The sequence below is a fragment of the Podarcis raffonei genome, chromosome 6, assembly GCF_027172205.1.
Source record: "Podarcis raffonei isolate rPodRaf1 chromosome 6, rPodRaf1.pri, whole genome shotgun sequence".
Classification (NCBI taxonomy): domain Eukaryota; kingdom Metazoa; phylum Chordata; class Lepidosauria; order Squamata; family Lacertidae; genus Podarcis; species Podarcis raffonei.
The window spans coordinates 38,023,340-38,048,247 of NC_070607.1; the positions used below are offsets into that span (position 1 = coordinate 38,023,340).

General features: G+C 41.5%; 1 protein-coding gene and 1 long non-coding RNA gene across 3 annotated transcripts in view; one reads left to right on the top strand and one right to left on the bottom strand.

Moving 5' to 3' along the window:
- Positions 1-20,431, bottom strand: part of PDE4B (phosphodiesterase 4B) — a 245,354-nt gene extending 224,923 nt beyond the window's left edge. The window contains exon 1 of the mRNA XM_053392154.1: positions 20,334-20,431. The gene's annotated coding sequence lies outside the window, so the exon portion shown is untranslated. The remainder of the gene's footprint in view (positions 1-20,333) is intronic.
- Positions 20,432-20,580: 149 nt separating this feature from the next.
- LOC128415652 (uncharacterized) lies at positions 20,581-23,285 on the top strand. Of its 2 annotated transcripts, none has more exons than XR_008331026.1 (3): positions 20,581-20,680; positions 21,483-21,550; positions 23,183-23,285. It is a non-coding gene; the product is annotated as an uncharacterized LOC128415652 (long non-coding RNA). The 2 variants fall into 2 exon arrangements; XR_008331027.1 differs by lacking the exon at positions 20,581-20,680 and adding an exon at positions 20,687-20,799.
- The last annotated feature ends 1,623 nt before the right edge of the window (positions 23,286-24,908 follow it).

Consider the following 24,908-nt stretch of genomic DNA (forward strand, 5'->3'; position numbering starts at 1 on the left):
TATAACCACTCTTTGGAGGAAGAACATGTTAAAAGTGTAATAGATATATATTCTGCACAGCAGGAGCCCATGATATGCTTACAGCATTTTAAATTATATGTAAATTACCACTGAGAAAATGAGATAACCATGATTTGTAAGCCAATACATTATAACAGCCCAACCCAACCTGGTGCTCACCAAATGTATTGGACCAGCTGTACTTCCTGGGGGATGATGGTAATTCAAAACACCTGGAGGGCAGAAGGTTAGCAAAGTCTGGATCAGTAGAACAGTAAGCCTGCAATTTGTGTGCATTTAGCTTTTGCACATGCGACAAAAATATTAAAAAGGGGGCGGGGTTCCAGGGGAAATGACTTTGGGAATCCCATCTGCCATTGAACCCAATGGGTTTTGATTGTACACAATTTTGGCTTTACCTTTTTATGATCCCCAGAACGTAACCCCCACATAAGTTGTGGACCTACTGTATTAGAAAAAAGTGTGCAACTGGGGTGTTGTACAAAACTGCCACTCAGTGAGGTGTTGGGTTTTGTTTTTAAGTGAGTAATTTCTCTTTATGCCCCAAAGCCATGTTTTCTCACCAGCAATAAAATAAAGCAATCTTTTCATTTTTGGACATTTAGCATCTCCCTCAATTTTGCTTGTCATCCGCAGTACAGATTAGTCACATTCAAAAAAGAATTTCATTTTGCATGAGTAATAGATGTTCAATGAAATCTCTATGTGGCCTTTAACGCATGTTGCACACTCATGCACATATTCCTGTAGGCGGATTTTTGCTGTGTGTGACTACAATAAATCTGTCTGTTTTCTACCAGGAGTAACATGTTAGCATACTAGTCTCTACTGATAAAAGGTTCAAATGTGAAAAGTGGCTCATAAATGATGCACCGTCATAAACTATTGTAAGATTTTTCATAATGAACATTCTCCACATTCTCTGTGATAATATCGCATAACCATCACCATTCCCTGCTCTGGAAAGCACAGTTGAGGAACATAGGCAGGGAGGATTAAGGCACAATTTTGTGAGCAAGGCTAGATAGCTCATGAAAACCTTAACCACGCTGTGCCTTATGCAATCAGCCTCGTCACTTTCATAAGAATTTTAAAGTAACTGTTTTGCATTCCAAAGTGAATGTAAAACAAGCTGGTCTATATTTGTACCAGGTGCAGATGAGTAGAGATAGGTCTTTAGTTTGTGCCTTTGAACATTTAGCATCTCCTTGGCACAGCCACTAGGAGAAAACCAGAGACTTTTCCTTCCATTTTAAATTAATTCTGGTTAACTCTGGTATAAGGCAGGGATGAGAAAGCCTGTGACCCTCCAGATGGTGTTGGACTACAACTCCCATGATCACTGGCCATGACGGCTACCGCTGATGATAATTAGAGATCAACAAAACTGTCAAGGTAAGGAAGTTTCTCATCCCTGGTTTAAGGAAACAAGACAATGTAAAATTGTGGTTTTCAAGCCTGACTCATTTCCCGAAATCATACTTAAGCTTATCCAGGTTTGTCAGGATTTGGACTTAATAAACTGCACTTAATAAAAAATGGACAGAAAAAAACTAAATGTACTAGAAAGGAGGTAGGATCTGCTAGACCAAATAATTTCAGATGGTTTCTTAACCATTTCCATTTCAAAATATCTAATGAAGCCAATTCTGCAGTTTGCCAGAGAATTTGTTCCTGAAAAGTTAGGAATTTTATCCTTGCTTGTATCTCTTTCACATCACCTCTTATCTCAACATCAGTAGCAAATATCATGTATTCTACCTCCTTATTCAACTCCCATAATCACATTGCCTTAACACTTTATTCTTTAGACCAAGCATCCTCCAACATGTCTTGCATTTTCAGTAATTTTAAGAATTATATTAAAAACCGCAACCTATTGCAAAAGAAACAAGCATATCTGTATTATTGTTTTCAAAGTACTTTTGTTAGGTTACAATTATCCTAATACAACAGCAAGTCGTTGAAGACGTGTGATCAATTTGTGCTTCATTAAAATCTCCATGTCCTTCTGAATAGCCTGGCCACTTTACTATTTTTTTCAAAAAATTATATCCTGCCTTATCTTGTCAAAAGGCAACCCAAAATGGCTAACGCTATAGAATCACTGGAACAATGAAAGACATAAATCAACAGGGAAACAATATATAGAGGAAAAACAGGAAAAGCAAGAGCTACAGCAGCAATTAAAAAACAGCATAAATATAACAATATATAATAATCTAAGCAAACAACCCAACAGAACTGAAACAACAACAATCAAACAGTTTTAAATTTAACTCAGAGACTTTTTGAAACAGTTGGGATTTGGCCCAATGTCTGAAACAGTTTAGTGACCATATACTGCAGGTATAGGCCTTTCTGAGGAGGGTATTCCACAAAGTTGGTACCATAACTGAAAATGCCCTGCTGCTCACCTGGAGCAAGGCCTCCAATATTAAGATTAAAACCAGCACCTTCAGTTATTACTAGAGACAAACAGGTGACCCAAGTACCGTAAATGGAATACGATTGTACTGATATGCCCCAATTAATTATGTCAGTAGCATGGTACCAGTGCCCAGATATTCATGGGCAGCCTCACATACAGTGTGTTACAGTAGTTGAGCCTGGAGGTAGAATCATAAACTCATAGACTTGTAGAGTTGGAAGGGACCACAAGGGTCATCTAATCCAACCCCCTGCATTTGTCCAACGTGGGGCTAGAACCCACAACCCTGAGATTAAGAGTCTCATGCTCTACCAACTGAGATGACTAGAGCATGACACGTTTGACTTCTCCAGGAAGGGCACAGAATGTTAAAAGGTAGTCACTACCATCTGCTGATCTTCCAAAAAGTAGCAACAAATGTATACACTATAAGCCTGACCTTTCAATTGAAGGGTAGCCCCATTCAGAAATGGGCTGCACATCTCATCCCAATGCAGATGGACCATCAGCCTACAGTACTTCCATCTTATATGAATTAAGTTTCTCTTGGTTCTGATTATTTCCCCATTTAAACTTGTGTATTTATTCTCTTTTCATATGGATAATACTTCTCACAAAATTGGAATCTGTATCTATGAAGACTTTTCTCCTGGTCCAATGTAGCCTGATTATTAGCATGATATTAATATATTTAATGAAGCAAACATCAGCTTATCTGCTTTCATAAAAATGTTGACAAGCGTCGGGGACAGATGCGTACTGGACCCTGCTTCTACTTTCAGCTTCATGTTGATCTGGTGATAACATCTACTTGAACATGGCATTTTAACCACCAGGAATGGATGGCGGTAGGTTCCTGGCCAGACACAGCCTCACTTTTGCCTTCTGTCAGGGCACCTTTTTTAAGTAGGTCCAGGGAAGGTAGGGATGGGGTTGCTACAACAATTATTTCAGGGCATTGAGAATTACTTCAAGAACTAGCCCTAGCCTCCCTGATGGCAGGCAAATATTCAGAAGCTCCAAGGAGGCGGGATTGACCCAACAAAGTTTTTAATACCTTGGAACCAATAGGTTAATAAACCAGGTTGGTTTAAAGTTGAAACATCCAGGTTTCTATCAACATAACGCATTATTTGTCTGTGGGGTGTCCTTAGTCAGTCATTCAATTTCAAACTCACATATTGTTTTCTTGGAATACAGTCTCACAGTCTTTCAAACACATTTAGAGTTCTAATGGCTGCAAGCTGATACTCACATAAATTGCCATGAACTTAGATAATATATTCCTGCTGTTTGACAACTCAGCCTAACCATACAGTGCCCCTGTTCCAGCACATGCAATGCCAGAGCTAACAGTGTTCTAACACTATGCTCACTCAGCAACTCAATAGCTGTGGAAACGAAAAGGTAACATGGCGAGACAGACGGCGGGGAAAGAGCCATGGAATCCATGAAGTATTAGCAAGGCCATAGATAAAGAGGCAGATTATCAGTCCTGGCAGGATGTCTTCCCTTCTCAGTGTGTGCACTACAATACAAAGTTTTCAACTGGTATAGTATTGTGCTCCACGGATCAGTTATAACTCAAGGAAAAAATAAAGCAGGGGTGGGAAACCCCTCCTGACTACAACTCTCATCATCCCTGACCATTGACTGTGCTATCTCAGGCTATGGAAGGTCCAACACCATAAAGACATGGGTTCCCCACCCCTGCTATAAAGGGGATAAAATCCTTACACTGCATCTAAAAAGCTTTTTTTTTTTTTGCCGTACTTTAAAAATCAGGCATTTACATAGTTGCACATTTGTTTTCCCATAGACATAAACAGGAAGAATATTACTTAAGTATTCACTGAGCCATAAAGCATTGTTTTTACTCTGTTGAATTTAGATTGCTGTTTATTGTGAATTGGTTGTTGCCTTCTTTTTATTTTATGAGAAAATGCTGTTGTCTATAAAGAAGTGAGCATACATCTATGATCTAAAAGACTTTCTTAAATATAGAACTGCCATAAGACATTTCCATTGAGCCATTCACAGCCACAAGAGAGAGAAAATGTAGAGAGACTTTGAGTGATGCTTTCAATAACAAATCCAGCATAGACTGTGCAGAGTACAATTTAAATATTCCGGTTATGCAAACTGAATAGGAGTGGTCCCCAAGGCAGTTCACATGATTAAAAGAACACAAATAATTATATTCATATAGCTATAGGATAAACTGCAGGGGTCACCAACCTATTTGGGTCAATCAGCACATTTGGAATTTTGAGAGGGTGTTGTGGAAACCCCCAGTCACTTCTCCCTCAGGCAGAAACCATCTGAGTGTGCAAGTATAGACACTGCCTCAAAGATGGATCCAGTAGGATTTAAACTGATTCTCTTTAATTTGCACAATTTCACAGGGACTTAAAAAAAAAAGCTATCAAATTAATATTCACATTGGTAGTGTGCGCAGTAAAAAAAATCACATTTTTCTAGGCATGGATCCTTACGGATCTTCATGGGTTTTTTACCACCAACAAATCACAGAGCATATCTAGGTGGCCTATGATTTGATGGTGGTTTTGCAGGGATCTCATTAACAAAAAAATAAAAATAAAAAATCGAGGTCCCTAAGGATCTGTGCCTTAGATCTATGATTTTGCACAATGGCAGTGCTGAAAAAGCACAAGAGCCATTATTTCTGTCACTGGGGACAGATGTGACCTGTACCTTGATGGCCAATGGTGGGCTGTCTCCTTTTACTCAGTGTGGTATAGTTGTTAAGAGCCAGTGTGGTGTTGTGGTTAACAGTAGTAGTCTCGTAATCTGGTGAACCGGGTTTGCGTCTCCGGTCCTCCACATGCAGCTGCTGGGTGACCTTGGGCTAGTCACACTTCTCTGAAGTCTCTCAGCTCCACTCACCTCACAGAGTGTTTGTTGTGGGGGAGGAAGGGAAAGGAGATTGTTAGCCACTTTGAGACTCCTTAGGGTAGTGATAAAGCGGGATATCAAATCTAAACTCTTCTTCTTCACTCCCATCTGACTCTGAAGCTCCTTACTTTCTCTCTTCCCATTTTCCCCTTCCCCATCCCCCAAGATTGCTCCCCTTTCCTTCAACTTTCTGTTCAACAGCTCAGGTTGCCCATCTGAGCCTTGAAGAGCACATAAAGTTGTGAGAGAAAATATTGTTCTTTCAGCTTCCTCATTCAATTCTGTAGTATTTGGGGGGGGGTAGCTAACCACCCTCACTACATCTCACCTAACGGTACAATGAATTGGGGGGGGGGATGCTCAGAGGCTTTGCCAGAGGGGGGCGGGATGTCCCAAATTGTGCCTTTTTGCCATGTTGACATCCTAAGGATTAAAGGATTATCTAACAGTAAGCGTTATAGAAACACTTTACTGATTTGGATTATCTTAGAAGACTAGCCCTACTATCAGAACTAAAAGAACGCCAGCCTCTCTATAGGCCTGTAAGATCGTTTTGATCATGGCATCACATCCTACAGAATATCATAGGCCAATGACTCCAAACCAGGCATTTGTCCATTGTCCCTCTGTCTGCCATGTGAAGCAGCAACCATCTTCTAAAAGCTGATCTTTTTGTCCAAGTTATCCCTGAGCCGTAAGATTGGACCCCAATCTATGTCCCTGAATCCCCCAAATCTCTGTTTTACTTGTTTTTTATAGATGTCTAATATTGTTTCAAATTGCATTTTTGTTTTGTTTTATATGGTACATAGTGTATACCACTTAAAAGAGATTTTTTTTAAAATGTAGGCAGTTTAGAAATGCTTTAAAAATAAATAAGGCAGAGTAATGCAGCTGATTTTGAGTATCAAGAAAGAGCAGTCAGCTGTTATAGTATTTAATTTAATGTTGTGTTTTTATTGCCAAGGATTGAAGCAGGGAGAGACTTGTGGAATTTTCTGCCTCAATTGGCAAAATTACTTCACCTGTCTTTGTTACAGTGCACCCTGTGCTTGGTTTATGTGTCATTTTACATAGTTGCTTTGTTAGATTGCCTCTTAAAACATTTTGTTCAGAAATGGATAGCTTCGCCACTTATACTTTTCATATCCCACAGCTCTTTGCTATTTATAGGGACCCTTAGAAACATGGCCATCACGTATAGCTCTTTATCAGTACAGTCTGTCATATTCTTGACAAGTGCTTTGTAAATTGTTAACCAGTTGAGAACGGATGCTGCTGCTTCCCTTTTGTAACATGCCATGCATTTTCAGATGTGAGATTTCCATGCTGACGAAACAGCAATAAAGCACATCCATAATGCATTCAGACCAAACTAATCAACTGCCTAACGATTAACTATATTTCAACTGGAAAGACACCCCCCACATCAGTACGGGGTCAAATTAAATGCAACAATGATTAAATGCAACAATAGATCGTCTCTTTCAGTTTTAGCAAATAGCCTTCTGAAAAGTTCAGCCTGGATTGGCACCATGGCACTGGGAGACAAATTTATAATCCTTCCCCTTATTGTCACATTCTTTTTTTTAAAAAAAATCACCACTCCCAGCTGCTATTTACCATCTTAAGGAAAACTAGCAAGTTCAGATGTTCAGTGGTAAAAGAAGTGTGGAAGAGATAACTTTTTCTATGACTTTTCTATGCAATTATAGTGATTGCTATTTGGTTGTTCCTAGGCTGGTGGTGGTGGTAATGTTTTCTGTTCTTTTTGCGTAAGGGCAGTCAGATGGCTGCATCAATAGGATTTAGTAGCGATGGCATTCAAGGACATATTGGTCCTATATTGCACTGAGGCTTGGGAAGCTAGGAATGCAGGTAGCTTTGGCTGCTAAGCCTGGGTTTTTCTTTCTCTCTACTTTTGCAGCCTTCTTCCCCCAAAACATGTGGGTCATTGAGCATAGCTCCTTCTTGCACTGGATAACAAGGCATATTGCTGCACATTGGCATCTTGGAACTTTAGCAGAATGACTCATATCAAATGGTTTAGAACCTGAGAGATGCTATGGCTTCTTTGTCCCCTGAGTTGATGGGTGCGTTGAAGTCCTGAGCCCCTGCTTATGTAACTGGTGATTAATTTGGGAAATAGTGACTTGGGTTCAGTCTCAATTGATTTACTGCTTCTCAAAAGTGATTGGGCATGACTGAGATACTGAAGCATTGACTTTGTCTTGAGATCATGGCAAGGATCATGGCAATGGGGAGTACGCCAGGGATGTGGGCAAGATATCCCAAGGCCAAGAAGAGAGCTTCACTTAAATCAAATACTGAAATTGTCAATGCAGTTTCTTAGTGGTGATGGGTGTCCAAACAACAATAAGAATTTACATAGGTACAATCACTTTACTGGTGTGATGAAATTCACATTTCCTTCTTTCTTTCAAATCCATCTTTCTGACTAGGGATGAGACATTTTCCTCAAATATCATTTGATATCATGTCCTCTTTCATTGTTTATATTGAGTTGTTGTGGGATCTATGATGGGGTTCTTGCTGTGTTTTCAGTTCTGGTTTGGAGATGGGGGGGCGGAAGCCAAGCAAAAGAAGCCCTGTCTCTGACAGGTGCACAAGTACTGTGACAGGTGGACCAGCTGGTCCCCCCTTCCTTGACCAAAAAGCAAGACAGCTTAATCTGGAACAGCTCAGAAGATGGCCTATGGGGCCAAATGGCAAGGCAGTCATGGCAAGCCTCAGTGACATAGGCAATAAGGGCTCTTCCGGCAATATTTAGTTATTGCAATGTTTTAAAATAAGTTTTTTACTGGGTTTCACAAGCTGTAGCTTATTCAACAATGTTGTGGCCTGTTTTAAATCCATTCATTTCACCACCCAACCCATTCCTGTGGGACACTGCTTATAGATGCACACATATCAAAGACAAACATGCCATTTTGCAATTTCACTTTTTATTTCTTCCAGCATTTTTCTCAGTAGCTGATTTTAGTAGTTTCTTCTTTTTTTAAAAAAAGAAACATTTTGCTATCTTAAATGATAACAGTTCTTTTCAAATTCCTGTACATTATACCAGATCCTTTCCCTCTCCCTTCTCCATATAGTCCTAACAGTTCCATTTAATCACTTTTGTTTTAAATCAGCTTGGAAACAAACTTGGAAATGTTGTGATGTTCTTTTTGAGACATCTCCTTTGAATACTTAAACTTTAACCTTACAAAGTATATTACCAATTCAGCAGATATAATAAAGGATCTGTTTCCACGCAACTTTTCTCATTACTAAAATGACTACAATACAAAAAAAAGCATGGTTCTACTGCTCATTAAGGCTGAAGGCAATTTATGCGCAGATCCCCCCCCCCCCCCAGAGAGAGACCCAAACCTGCTACAGGTCAAACCTCAGACAGGCATGTATTTCATGTCTGGAGAAAAGGGACTACTATATAATCACTTATTAAGACACCAAGAAATGCGTCTTCACCTTCTTGCTCCACTTTTCAATTGACATGAGGGGGAGATAATTTTCTTTTCTGCTGTCATGGGATACATTAACTGTATATGCAGTAATACTATTGATACCATCTTCCTCTGTGCTTGTGTGTGTTCCACAGTGAACATTTAGATAGTAAAGGGCCATGCGAAAACACTGAAAGCAACTGACTTACCCAACTTTTCCTCAGCCTTGTTTCTATGTGCATGCATTTTCAGGGATGGTGGTATAAAAATAGGACGTTGCCTCCTTGTTTATAGGGTTTGTTACAAGAAACATAAAAGAGACCTGCTGAATTAGACCAAAAGCCTATCTAATCCCAACTTCCCATTTCCTGAAGTTTCCAACTAGATGGCTACGAGAAGCCCATAGGCAGGGAAGAGCAATAGTCCTCTGCTGCTGTTCTTCTGGTATTCAAAGGCATGTGGCCTCTTATTCTGGTGGCAATACATAGCCATCGTGACAAAGTCATTGATAGTTTTATTCTTCATGAAATCATCAAATCCCCTTTAAAGTCCACAGTTTAACTATGTACTGTGTGGAGAAGTGTACCCTGAATCTTCTAGCATTCAGCTTCATTGAACAGTTTCTAGTCTAGACAAATACCTCCTCCTGTCAAAGTTCACTTTGCCGTGAATAATTCTGTGCACATCTATCATGACCCTGTTACTCACTTTTTCTTAAATGCTCTGCTGCACAGGAAAAGCAGCTGAGTGTCAACAGTACCAGAACCAACTTCAAAGGTAGTCAAAAGCGCAGAGACAGCACAAGAAATGGGGGCCCAAACACAGGGAGTCCAATGACTTGTCAGGGCTGCACACATGTAATTCTCACATTCTGTGCTTGAAACATAAGGCTCTTAAGCCTGAGCCTTCAGAGTCCCACCCAGAGCACAGCTGCAGGACATCGGAGTCACCTGAGGATTTGGTCAGCTCACAAGGACTGCCTTACTCATGAGTATCTCATTTTCTTCTCAGGAGTCCTTGTTCCTTAAGTGGGCACTCCAACATCCAGTGGTTGACTGAGCTTTCACCTTCAGGAACCTGCACTCCCTAGGACTCACATGTCCACTCAGCTTCCACCTCCGATACTGTGATGGGGCTGTGCCTTGAGGAGAAGATTTGGCTGCCATGTTCCCTGAGAGCGCCAGATCCTGCCAGATCTCTGAAGTCCCTTGATATGGGCAGCTTCTCCATGATGTTTGTCTTTAGGAGCTTCAGGTCACTCTGCAAAGAGGATTCCTCCAGCAGGGGCATGACATCGAACTATAAAGTCCCCAAAGTTGGGATGTTTCCTCATAAGGGAGTTGCTACAGCCCAATGATCACGTTGGCTGTTCTTTTCTGCATCTTCTTGATCTCAACAATATCCTTTTTGAGATAAGAAGGCCAGAATGGTGTGCAATTTCCCACGTGCGACTGCACCACAGATAAAGGCATTGACAAGTACAATATTGTGAGTTTTTCCTCTCAGTGCCTTTCTTAATGATTCCCAGCATGGAATTTAAGTTTTTCATAGCTGTTGTATGCTGGGTCAACACTTTCATTGAGTTTTCCACCACTGACCCAAGATCTCTTTCCAGGTAAGTCACCATCAGTTCAGGTCCCATCAGTGAATTTGTAATGTTAGGATTTTTTAAATATTATTTTGCCCCAGTGTGCATTATTTGAAACTTACTTTCATTGTTTTGTGTAGTTTTCGTAACTTGCTTATGAAAGGAAGTCACTCCAGCTACTGCAGCAGATTCAGAGATTTGCTTAACAGCAGTGAAAGATCTGGATAGACTATAAATCCACTCCCATTTGGTGCCATATTTGCCTGTATTTATCACCATATAATAATTTTCAGCACAGGCAAACAAATATGTGAATCCATCTCTTTTCTGTGTTTTCTAACAATTCTTAGTCTTTCTATGGACGGTATTGTTAATTAAAGAGATAGTCAACACGATGTCCTTCAGAATAGAATAGAATAGACTTTATTTGCATAGCCAACAGGCCATTGCATCGAAGGACAGACAAAAACAAAAATACATTACGGAAATAGTTATCATAAAATAATCTCAGTACTTAAAACTTGGCAGAGGTAATGATAATAATAATAAGATCCTAGGCAAGGAATCCAGGTGACGACACTGATGTCATTCAGACAGCAGCTCTCAGTCTCATTGCTCTCTCGACAAACCTGGCAACCTTCTCTGTTGTCGAGCTGCTCTGGTTGGCTAGCAATGAGAACAACTTGGCTTCACAAGAGCGGCCCGGGAAGGCAGATAGTAGCGGCGTGATGGTCTCGTCCCTGAGATCTTTATACAGGGAGCAGGACAAGAGAACGTGTGACACAGTCTCCACGTAACCAGCTCCACAGGGGCAGAGCCAGTTCTCGAATGAAATTTTTTGATATCTACCTTCAAGAACAGCTGATGGTAACATATTTAGTCTGGCCAGTGTAAAGGCCCGTCTAAGTTTTGGAATGGTTAAGGTAGACAAATAAGGTGCCCGAAAATCAAAGTGGGAGGGGGGCAGATAAGCGTACCAAGCACTAAATTTCTTAATATAGGCCAGATTATTCTGTTGCTCAATATCCTTCATGCGCTGGTCAATAACGGTTTTTGCCTTGGGGAGACCCATTTTCAGGAGATGCTGTGCTTGGAGGCCACATGTAAGTAGTTTTTGATGCACTACTTTGGACCACCGACGTCTATGAGCATCTCGTGCTACTAGAGGTAGTAGTCCAGATGGGTTTAAGTTTAAGCGAAGCCAATAGTTGAATGTTCTTAGCCAGGTCCGGGTTTCGACGGAGAGGAGGCCAGTCTTCAGCCGTAGGGCCGCATTTGGTACGCATGGTGGAACGGCTAGAATCTGTCTTAAAAATTTAGACTGGACCGTTTCAAGTGTGCGGCAATGATTTCCCGTCCAGATTTGGGCCCCGTAGAGTAATTGCGCCAAGGGTTTTGCTTGAAAGACCTCCAGAGCTGCTGGGATATGTCTGCCCCCCTTCGTAAAGTAAAAGCGAGACAGTATTTTGGCGCTTTGAGATGCTTTTTCCCTAGCATATTTATGATGGGGCTCCCAGGCCCCTGTTGACTGGAAAACTACTCCGAGGTATTTGAAAATTTTGACCTGTTCTATTGGCTGATTGTCCATCTCCCATCTGTGATATCTGTGTCTCCTAGCGAAGACCATGACTTTGGTTTTTTGGTGATTAACCACCAGTTGATCTCTCCTGCAGTAGGCTGAGAATTCTCTTAGTAGCCTTTTGAGGCCTACTTTAGTTCGTGATAAGAGAACCGCGTTGTCCGCATAGAGGAGCGCTGAAATTGATTTTTCGGCCAATTTAGGGGCATGAAACTCCGGGGATGTTAGGTATTTGACCATGTCATTTATATATAAGTTGAATAGGGCCGGGGCTAAAATACAGCCCTGCTTGACTCCTTTGGTGGCTGGTACAGGGCCAATTAGTTGCCCATTTACTGAGGTTCTTACATATAACTTGGAGTCTTTATATAGGCTTTTTATCAAGAATAGTAATCTTTTGTCAATGTTGGTAGCATTGAGTTTAGCCCAAAGTTTGACTCGTGAGATCGAGTCAAAGGCCGCCTTCAGGGATGTCCTTCAGATGTTGCTGGACTACAACTCCTTTTATCCTTTACCATTGGCTGCAGCTGATACACGTTGAAGTCCAAAAACAGGCATGTTGGCTACCCCTGGTTCGTTATCTGCAAAGGACCAGTTTCAAAATCAAAATATCCATTCCAATATGAATCAAGTTAACTGAATTGCTTCTGGAAAATGCTCTATGCCTCTAAAAGTCCATGTCCATACTGCATGAAAAGTGATTTTTTTGCTCATTTTCTTACATCAACCTATAGGATCCAAATTGTGAGATATATCCAATTAATTCAGATGTTTGCAGTATTCTAGCCAGAAAAGTAGCATGGCTTACCTCATGTCAAATTGTCTTGTCTTCAAAGAGACACACAGTCTCCTGAAAACACATAGATCCGATGGCATCAGAGAAAAGTGCCTCATTAATTTTGTTTGTGCAAATAAGAAACAATTTCATTCCAAGCTTTAAATGCAAAACAGAAGCTAGAAAGCATTTGGGAGGCCCATCAACGCAGAACTGAACATCAATTATAGCACACAATATATGAACTGATCTATAGCAGCCCAACACTGCAGCTTTAAGCTGTACTACAGACATGTACAGGGACACAGTAGTGGTGGAACTTGGAACGAACGAACTGTTCAACAATACCCAGGGCTGTCCCTATCATTAGGCAGAGTGAAGCAGCCATCTCAGGCACTGGCAGAGGAACGGGGGTGCGGAGGGAGCGGACCGCCCCAGCACCACTATTCTGTTAGGGTGCCATCGTGGTGCCCCCCCCCCAGACAGCCACCACCCACACCCCGGTTGCCATGCCCCCACAGTTGGCACATCACGCCCCCAGAACACGCACCACGCCCTTGCGGGTGGTGCGCGCCCCCCTAGCGGGTGGTGTACCACGCCCCTGCCTGTTCTCCGACCCCGGTAGTGGAGCAAGCAGCTTCGCCACTAATCTCAGGTAGCAGATGCAGGGGGCAGAGAGTGGCAGGGAGGCATTGGAAGACAGCTGTGTATGCTGCACAACCTGCCTTTTGACCAATAAACTAGCCTCCTGTCCTCAAGTGTTGTTTCATGGCTAGTGTTCAACCCTAGCTTCAACACTGTTCCACTGCTACTGTAGAAGTGAGATTCAGCTACCAGTCTGATCAGCTTATGAACATGGAAATGTGGCTGAAGCACCCGAATGCCTGGGGCTGGCCTTGTACCCCATCTGAACTGATTCCACTTCAGAACTACATTTATAATGCTAAAACATTACAGGATGTATAAGTGTTAGGGTACTAATGGCAAAAGCTGGAATGAAAATCAAAGCACACTTTTCAAATATTAGATAGACAATGGGCAACAGTGCTGACAGTCTAACTGCACAAAAAGGAAGTGGCAGGGGGGAAGCAGCAGCCTTATGCAGATGTTCTAAATATGGTGACAATCAGCCTATGGTGGGATGATATCACTCCCTCCTACACATCATGACTATTGCCAGATTTAGAACAGTTGCATAGGTACTAATAGTTCTTTTCCTAAATATACATAAGATTTCATAACTCAGAGCCTTTTTGCTCAGATGTTAAGTGAGGGGTAGTACCTCTGGTGGGGGACATGCCATACTCCTTCTGGTGTAGTTTGCCCACCCTGCACTCAGCTCTCACCTGTGGCTCCTAGAAGCTGTCAGCATGTGACTGTGGTCACATTCTGGGAAACGGCTTCAACTGACCAGGTGAGGATAGCTGTTGAGTCTCAGCCCCTTGGTTTGTTAGGGACTTCCCCCTGCATGTGAAGACAGGCTCTGGTGAATGGAAGGATGAGACCAATAGTGGGTGCAATGGTCAAAAAGATGGTTTCTGCAGGTGCTATAGAGGGAAGTGAGGGGCAGATGGGGCTCATCAACCTAGAAAGATAATCCATCTAGGAGGGGGGGGGAAATTCTGATCCTAAACCTCTTCTGCCTTGCGGGATAACTACAGGAAAAGAAAAGGCTAAGGAGTAAACCCTACACAAATCCAGAGTGGAGTCCCTAAGACAGTTGGATGGCACCTTGTATGCCTCCTTTCAGCAACTCATGCAACCCAGCTGGTACCAAAGTATTGCTCTGCTTTCCTTTGGACCATATCTGCAAGGCCGAGAGGGAGGTCTTGTCATCTGGGCAGCCCAGGATCTCCATACACACTTCGCAGGTTTGCACCCTAGGGAGGTAATTTCAGTGCTGCTAATGCGGTGGTTTGACTTCACCCCCAGAGGCACATTCCATTGTCTCTCGAGGCACATGGATGCCAGCAAGAACTTTTTCACATGCAGGGAGATGGTGACTTGAGGATGCTATCAATGAGTGCTTCCCACATATGCTTTCTGAGGGATAGTTGGGTAGAAGACTGTGTAATAAAGGTAAAAAGGTATACAAAGGACTGAATTAATTCCTAAGTTGAAGCCTTGAGGACACACACATAATACTATGTTCCACTGAGGATTTCTTTCAGATAAAGACATTTAGAATTAGGTGTTCTGACTGCATTATATACTGCAGCTAATTGCAGCCTTTTACCTGAACCCTAAGCATACACATTCATAAACATTACATCAACTGGGCTGTAATTGACAGGTAAGTAAAAGTGGGTTGTAATCTTAGGCTGGAATTTAAAAGGGCATAAATGCACCCTGTTTCATTTCAGTGCCATGTTTGCCTCCATTTGCCTGCAAAAAATTGTACCCCTGACATCAGAAAACAGCTTGATTTTCAGTCACAAGTTTCTAAAGAGTTTCTAAGGAGAAAACAGGAGGAAAACAGAATTAATTTTTCCCCTTTGTAAAAAACCCCCCACCAAAACCTCATATGAGTTTGCTTCAAAGCCCTAGTAATAAAAGTAAAGGGCTTTTTAGATTACAGTATAGTGGATAATCCTTAAGAACAAAATATACAATAACAAAATGTACTAATCAATATACTCTGAGAATTCAGATCATCTTCAAGTGAAAACGACTTTTCCACAATATTTTCATCCAGATAACCAATTCTTGCAGCAGTGTGCCACACTGCTACCATTTCTATGCACAAGTTTTATTTTACCCAACATATTCTTGAACAGGACAACCTACAGCCATCATAGCTTTTTTTCCTCACCATGCTAAAAAATCTGAGGACTAATATATATCATTCATCATCACTCAGTGTGTGTTAGGTGAATATGTGAATGGTCTCATTGAAAGAGTACTGTATTGTGTTTGAGGTAACATCAGCAAATATGAAACTTCAGCACATGTTCTTTGACCTGAAACGGCTGTTCAACATTATACAAATAATCAAGGGATGAAAAACATGTATCTGAGCTCACCCTGAGATTATCTGGCTAAAATTTTAAGAAAATATGCATTTGTATACTTTATTAGCTGTGTAGATTATCATAAAAACAACTATGCTGAATAGCTTCCAAGCAGAGTGAAGCTAACAATAAAATCTTTATAAAGTGGTTGATGAAATGGAGATGAATTAAAATCATTTAAGATTTTCTAAACAGAAGACCTTCTAATTAACCTCCTAAAGGGTGCACCACTTTAGCAACAACTTCACTTTCAATGATAAACAGCACTTAGACATACAAGGTCCACCTATGCTACCCACTTGGCTCCTTTTTAACGCCATATTATCCATGGGCAAACTGGAACAAGCCATCTTTAAGGAACTTGCCAACGAAGATGATACACTAAGTATATATTTGTAGTACGGACCAGTGGCATGGAAAGTGTGTGACAATTCAGGAACTGTATCAGTTCTGTTTATCCAGGAATCAATTTTTTATGCAATAGCACTACAGTGGTACCTTGGTTTGCAACCGCTTTGGATTACAACCGTTTTGGATTACAACCACGTCAAACCCGGAAGTGTTCCTTTTTTTGGATTACAACCAATTTTGGTTTTGCCCCATTGGCGAAAGCGTGCCTTGGGTTACAACCTGTTTTGGTTTACAACCGGACCTCCGGAACGGATTATGGTTGTAAACCAAGGTACCACTGTACTGAAAAATGCACATGTCTTTCATCAGGGTTCTCCTCACCAAACAAAACAAGATAGCTATACACTGATATTCATATCTGCTGAAACTGGGATTCCTGCCATCCACGAATAAATCAAGTGCTCACAAATATTAAAAAGAAGGTATTCTGAATATGCCATTATCCATAAAAGCCACAAAGCATCTGTCTAGCCAAACAATCCATCTACTGTAAAGATGAAGAAGATACTAAGAAGGAGCACCCTAAGACTTGGGTGGCATACTTTTAATCTACTATCTCCTAAGTAAACCCCTTGCCAGCCACTTCACAATACCTTGAAAGAGCTAACAGAAAGCCTTCTTTCATTCCACAAGTCTCCAAATGTCTGCCATCAACCCCGGGTCATATCACTGTGAATCCAGTCATTGAAATACCTGTGCTCATCTTGAAGAAATTGTTGCTTTCAAAAGCAGAATGCTGGCAAGAAATTCAAGAGAACGTTGTATGTTATGGAAGGCAGATGTCAATGCCACACGCAATGCGTTGGAAAGACTACATAATTTTGCACCCATTTCAGAAATGGCGGGTCACCCATCACAACAAAAGAACTTGAATAACTGATAGAAAAGCATTTTAAACATAGATAGATACTACCTTTCAGACTTAGAAATATTTCCAATTGAGAGATCATCCAGTCACGACACCCCACTGGTCACACTAGAAGCAAGACATAACTCCTTAAGTCAGAGCATCCCAACGTTCTCTAGCCTTAATTTAAAGAACAACATTGGCAAGTGTATATGATGTTTTGTTTTGTTTCTAAAACATGATCTCCCTAAGAACTCTTTCTCTCCTTTGCGTTCTTTGAATTATTACCTTGTTCCCCAGTATCTGGTCTGTAATGCAGATATATTATGCACAAAGTTGATCAAGTAAATATTAGTATATAGCATCAGAAAAAAAAGTTTTGGCTTGCAATAACTTTTAATTTGTAATATTTTTAACTTCATCTGATGGTTGTGTTTATCTTTCCTTTGTTGGACGCAACTCTTGAGTGTGTTTGCAGGAGTTGGATGCAAATAGCAAAGTATTGTTATTAATGTTCTTGTAATAACAAATACATTTGGCCTTAAGATGTAATGGGTAATTTTCTGCTTCTACATACTTAACTACCCTTTCAAACTAAATATACATAACACAAATCTTGCAGGTAACAAAATGAAAGAGGAAGGGAGAGAATTTTTGTTTTTTGTTTTCAATTGCATGTATAACTAAAGCCAAAACTAACAACATTATTTAAATATGAAGTACAGTATTGATTTCTTTAGATATGTGACCCCGGTACAGATTGCGAAAATGTAAAAATATCCTCTAAAATATGTTGGAAATGTAAAGATAATGAAGGTACGTTTTTGCATATGTGGTGGACCTGTAAAAAGGCAAAAGACTTCTGGGAAATGATATATAATGAATTAAAAAAGATGTTTAAGAAAACTTTTCATAAAAAACCAGAAGCCTTTTTTGCTTTTTCCCTTTAGGGGAAGAAATACCAAAGAATGTAAAGAGACTATTTATGTATGCTACAACGGCTGCTAGAATGCTATTTGCCTAAAAGTGGGAAGAGGAGGGTGTACCGACGAAGGAAGAATCGATAATTAAGATTATGGACTATGCCGAAATGAAAAACTTACCATGAAAATTAGACACCAAGACAAGAAGAAATTCGAGAGAGATTGGAAAAAAATTATAGACTATGTTAAACAACACTGTAAATATGTCAAAACATTAGCAGGATTGGTGTAGCATTTATGAACTAATTTGATATTTTATTTAAATATGAAGAAGCGAAAATTAATTGGAAAAGTAATTATATGCAAGGGGAAGAAATGAAAAAAACTGGAAACCGGGGGGTGGTGGGAAGTCAAACAAGATGAATTTGGTGTTAAGATGAATGGGAAAATGTTGTTATTTTTTTAAAAAATCTTGGAAAATAAAAAATATATTTTAAAAAAAGGATTTCTTAATACTGCATATGGTTTAAAAACCCACTGTTACCCAACCAACGTAATAGGTATATTGGCTCCTAAATAGTATAGTTCCAGTAAAATGGTTTTCTTCTTCCATGTAGATAATGACACCTTGAAATATATACAGCTGCTGACAATGAACGTGAAATAATACAACCTTCTAATTCAGCATTCACTAGCTTTTTCTGTAAATCTTATGCTTAATTTTCAAGGCAGTTACTTTATGGACCCTCCATGAGTGTTCCTGCACAGCAACTGAATTGATTGCTCCCTTTTTCTTGTTCAGGAAATACATACAATGCTCCATCAATTCCATATCACCTGTTACCCTCACTATGAACCAACCACCTAAAAACACAAATATGTCCTCCAAACAATATGTAAATCAAAAATGGAGGGACAGTTCTCAAGGTCTTCCTATAACCACACGTCCCTCCACATCATACTACATAAAAGAAAAACATTAACTTATATAACAAGATGTAAAATAAAGGAAAGAAAATGGACCACACAATTATTGTTATTACAAGAAAAAACATTGAACAGAGATAAACTTAGACTGATTCATTTTGTTTTTCTAAACATAATATATGATAGAAGCCAAAAATACCAAAATGTGTGGGCCAGTGTCCTGCCATTCCATTACAAATCTTATGAATGTGATAGCAACAGGTTAGAAAGAGCTGAGAACTTAAGGATTAATAACTGAAATTACTTTTCAAAAAGAAAAAAAATGAAGCGTGCGCACACACACTTTGCTTATTAGTGAGGATACCCATTTTTTCACATGTCTCAATATTATATAAATGCAGCCGTAAAATTCAGAAAGGATGCAGTCCTAATTAGATCTACTGTATAATGTGTAAACATTATGGCCAAAGAGATGCGAGTGTAACCTGAACACATCCACCATGTATGTATATCACTGGTGAACGAGTATGCTAAGGTAAAACCAATATTCCTTGATGCATCATATTAAAGATCAAAAGCAGACTAAAGGATACAACAGTAAGTAGAAGGCATGAACTAGTGTTGTCACAACCGTTCAAGTATCTCCCACAGTTCTGCAACCCATTTATCCATCCCCCCACCCAGCCACCCCCAGAAAGTAGGTCAAAAAGAAAAGCAAGGAAATGATCACAGCGCAGCTATAAGCAAAACAGTGCAAATTGCCCTGCTTTCCACTGAACAGTTAACCCTCAGTTATGATACCACACACTCACTGCACGGTTTGGGCAGAGTTTTTGTTCCAGAGATTGTTTGGAGCAAGTTCAGAGGATCACCCGCCCGCCCCCCCCCAACCTCCAACCGCCGGGTGCTTCGCCTCAGCTGTCAGCACAGGGAACAGGCAGGCTAGTCTTAACCTGTCGCCCCCGAGAAGTCTCCTCGACAGGCACCTTGGCACCCCGAAGTTCGCCGGCGCTGTTCTTCCTGTGGGTGCTCTGGCGGCGAAAAGGCGCCAGGAGTTTGTCCTCGCCAGCGCGAGCCAGAGAGCCTTGCATATGTGCTGCACGTTCCAGAAGCCAGAACACCGTCGGCAGGCAGGCGGGGAGGCATTTTGGTCTCCCTTTTGGGTGGTTTAAACTAATTTTAATAATATTTTTATATTAAAAAAAACCCCTAAATGCCTCCTCCGCCCGTCTCCCCACCGCCACCCCGGTCATCTTTTGGTACCCCTCTGACGGGGAAGCGAGTGTGCTGCACACCTCCCCGCACCCCCTAGGTAAACAACCCACGCCAGTTCCCACGGGTTTTTTTGGTAAGGGCTGAGGGGCCGAAAACGTTGCTGCACCACCTCGGCGTCCCTTGGCTACTCGCCTCCCCCCCCCCCCCGGAGTATCTTACCTTTGCCGCTATCCTTCCTAGCGGAGGCGGCACTGGCAGCGGCGGCGGCGGCGCGCGCTCCCTCTCCGCCCGCCCGCCCCGCGCGCCCCGAAACGAGGCTCCCTCGCTGCTTCCGCCGGAGAGGCGAAAAGGCGCTTTCTTTTCTGCGCCTCCCGACTAGCGCTCGTTGTTGCTCCTCCACCTGATGCTCCCCCGGCAGCGCGCAGCAGCAGCAGCAGCAGCAGCCTCGGTCTCTCCTCCGCGGCGCCTCTTCGTGAGCAGCAGCGGCAACAGCGGCACCTAAGGCTGCCTTAGAGCTCTGCCAGGCTGCCCAAAGCAGCGCGCTGAACGGCAACGTAACACAGTTGGTGTGTGTGTGAAGGAGGGGAGAGGGCGGGACACGACTTGTCGAGGCTGCTCTGCTCACCCAGGCAGCTCCAGGCGCTGACAGACCCTCTCCAAACACGCAAACACCAGTTGCGCCCTGGTCAGTGGGGACGGCAGAGAGCTCGCGTTGCTCTGGGAGGAAGGGGTGGGGGAGAGAAATATTAAATCTCAGGCAGGAGGCTGAAAGATTAGCTTCAGAGATCCGTGGGGGCACAAATGATCTTCTACCCCTTCTTCAATGAGCAAGGGGCGTACTAGCCGTCAGGCAAGGGAAGTCATAAAATGGGGCCTACACGGGATGTTATATATCGCAATGTAGTCTGCACCGCTTTGTCAGACTTCAGTACTCGTCCTTACAAGCTGTTTAGAAGTTTCTCAAATAAGAAGTGTTTGTCTGTGGCCATATTTGCCCAAACTGAGACTTCACTGCACATGACATTCCTGTGTTTTTCTCATAAAATTTGCACACAGTCATTATTTGAACATTACCCATTTCCACCTGCAATTTCCTACAAGGAGGTGGTTTTGTGAAAGAGAGGAGGTTTCTCTGTTTGCCCAAACCTGGAATAGCCTGTATTTGCTTTACATAGTACAGTATTTTACATAGCACACGTTTGCACAGTTGTTTCTTGCCACACACAAACTGTTTTACATGCACATACGGTATGTACTAAAGGTTTGAAACCAGATTGATTTCCTTATCTCGCCCTAGAAGCCCCGCAGTTTTGTACAGTATGCAACAATTCTTAACTGGATATTCTTTGTCCCTTCGTGTGACTACAGTTCCCAGGATTTATACTGATATGAGACAGAAATTGAATGAACATGTATTCCAGCTAGCAATAAAAGAGGTAAGGCAAAGCAGCATTTGACCATAAAACTGATAGGTCCAATCTCCTTCCACTCCTCCAAGAATGCTACTTCTATAAACCATTTCCACAAGGGAGGAAGAGGGGCTGTTTGCACAACTGGCAAGGCTTGAGCAGGCCCTCTGCATAGGGCCACTGGTGGCCACCACACATGCTGACCTGGGCCTCCATTAGGCACTACCACCCCCAGTTCTGCTCCTTAGTAGTGCTGCAGTTGCCAGTTACTCAGCCTATCCTGGACGGGATTACCTTGTAGTGTTTTGAGGGTGGAGGCCAGGGTATGCCATGTTATATCACCCAAAACATGGCTGGTGCAGACTGGAGCTGAGTGAGCCCTTGGCACTCATCGCAAAAGCTCTGGTGCCATCAAGTAAGCCCATTCAGGGTGAGTGGGTGAATCACTGGCAGTTCTGTGGCTGCAGCACTGCCTGTGGGAGCAAGAGTTGGTGGCCACTGGTAGCAACAGTGGTGGGTAAGCATTGATAAAGGCTGGTTCAGTGGGGGAAACAGGGTACTGCCCCACCAACTTCAGTCCACCTTCAGCCAGCTTCCAGACTTACAACAAATCTGGGTGATGGAACTGCTTGTCAGCTTCCTCATCCATTGTCTCAGAATCCAGCCACAGTATACATTTAAAGCAGTACCATACCACTTTAAATAGTCATGGCTTCCTAGGAACTGTTGTTTGTTAGGGGTGCTGAGGGTTGTTTGGACACCCCTATTCCCCTCAGAGAGTTATAGTTCCCTGGGAAGAGGGATTGATTGTTAAACCACTGTGGCAAAAGATGTTGCGAGGTCTGTGGACTGAGCATGCTATGATGTCAGTGAAGCAAGGCATGAGATTCTACAAGGACCTACTTCGCTGAAAGACAATATGATTGCAACTTTCAAGTGCTATTCACAGGAAAAAATCCTAAAGGGCCTTGTCCATGGAATATAGAGGAATAATTACAAATATAGAATTCTCCATCTGAGAGGTGGATCGGGGATTATCTGATGTCTTTAATGGGAAACTGTGGTGAGAGTCCTAAGCAAAGGTGATCAAAGCCATCTGTTTGTTGTTGACAGAAGAGTGCCTCCCAGCGAGGACTGATGAAGAAGTGTTGTTGTTTTTAGCAGTTTATGCAATCAAACTGCTGTGAAACATGCTATGAAATTTTTTACCACTTTAAGTTCTTATGCACCTTATAGCATAGTAGTATTAATTGCTATTTATTTTACAATATATGATCAAGCTTCTAGGAACTATGAGCACAGTTCTTTTAGCCCCTATGAAAATTTGTTAATTTTGTACAATTTGGTTTAGTACTGCCATGCAGTGGCTGTTAGATATATTATAGTTGTCATGAGATTACATTAGGATGATCATTATATTTGTTATTAATTGATATGTTTTAACTGAAGGACAGTTTGTTTTATGATGATTTTAAGTGTTATTTATTTAACTTGAGTTATTTATTGATTTACTTATATTTGATACTGTAATGATGTATTGATTTGCATTTCTGCTGTAAGCCACTTTAAGCATATTTAGATGGCAGGAAGAAACAAGAGATACAAACCCTTCTCCTTCCTGTTGCCCTCTCTCTCTTTGCTCTCTTCTTCAACCAACAGTGAAAGCAGACATGTCACTGCTTGCTTCAGCTCCAGGCTCAAAATATAAGTATTTTGCCTGTATAGTTTTTACTGCTGCCTTTGCTGTGAACCAATGCAAGACTATCAAGTAAGTAAATCATATTTTAAACTTACTTTACAAATTGTTTTTTGTTTTTGTTTTTTTGTTAAGTGAGGTAAGAAGGGGGAAGCCAGCTTACTTCGTTAGCTGGACTTGCTCAAAAGGCAGGTTTTGCAGCCTAATTCCCAAAGCTTCTATTTTGCTGCCAAGGATGAGATTTTAAAACCCTCTTTAACCTACACACATGAAGAGAAAAATTGTAGTTAATATACCCTCTCATACTCATCAAACCCACCCCACAGAAGTCAAATTTAACATCCTATAGTAGTCTGATAGCGACCATTTTACATGCGTCCAAAATTGATGCACAGTCACACACTTCTTGTTGCTGATCCGGAAGTTGCCCGAAAACAGGGGTGGGGCTGAACAGGGAAAGCTTATGTAAACTTCGCCGAAACATACAGGGGGCAGGAATGGAACCCCTGTGCAAAATGGTTGCCGCCTATATAAGAAAGAAGTCCATAATTGCTAGAATGAAGAGGGATCTCAGAATCTCCTATTCATTTTTGAAAGCTGTTCATTTTTTTGGTCTGCATTTCTGCAGCTCTTAAGATATCATAACGAAATCATGCATAACAATTCCTAAAGTCAAGAAGCAAGGTTTCGTCTATGTTTTGATACAATTGGACACCATTTTGAATCAAGGTGGTGGACTGAAACTTAAAAATTGCGCCGACTTTAACCACTGATTTTTAAAAAATGCACTGATTTTTCCCACCTTAGAATTCTGAGTAATGCTGGGTTTGAGGCTGCTAGTATCCTGAATAAAGAGAATAAAATGTTCTTTGGGAAATTATTTTAAAACATTGCTGCTGTGGATACTCTCAGAGCAATCACTTGCCAACAAGAGCAAAAAGCTACCATCCTTTTTGCACACTGATGGAACATCCATCATAGCCTACATTTGCTCAGGCTACACCACTCTGAAAAGAACAGATGATGCTACCAAGTCTGAAGGAGCCCTGGTCCAAGTGTCCTCTGCCCCCCTGCCCCATACTGCTGTGTTCCTGCTGCTACTTTCCCCACTGCAACACTGGTGACTTTGCTCCCACTCTGCTTACCAGGTGACAGTGGGAAGAGGTCTCTCTTTAATATATATATATATATATTTACACCCATGGTTGGGTGGCTGGGCATGCTCAACAATAAAGTGCTGGTCAGTATTGGGGAATGAAGATGGTGGGCAGGCCAGGACAGTGATGCTTGAAAAATAATTAAAGTAGCAGGTCCTGCATTCATTAAAAAATAAATAAATGCATAATTAATATGACATGAAATATTCTGATGAAGACTGAAGCAATTATGTTGATGTGAACTGTCGTAGATTAAAAAAAACACAAAGCAGGTAGGGTGGTGGCAATGCCACAGAAGCAACTTGTCATCAGGGCACAAAACACCTCTTCTGCCTCTGCAGAAGTTTAATTGGAAGCTACAAAGCAGACTCTTGCTAATTCTCCCATATTAATTAGGAACCCTGCTGTGGATTTTCAGATTATGCACATTAGTGAATAAACAAACAAGCTTGAATCATCATTACAATCCAGGAAGTCATGCTACAGAGAGCGTTTTGTGCTCATTTGGGTTAGTGTCAATTAGTGTTGTTTA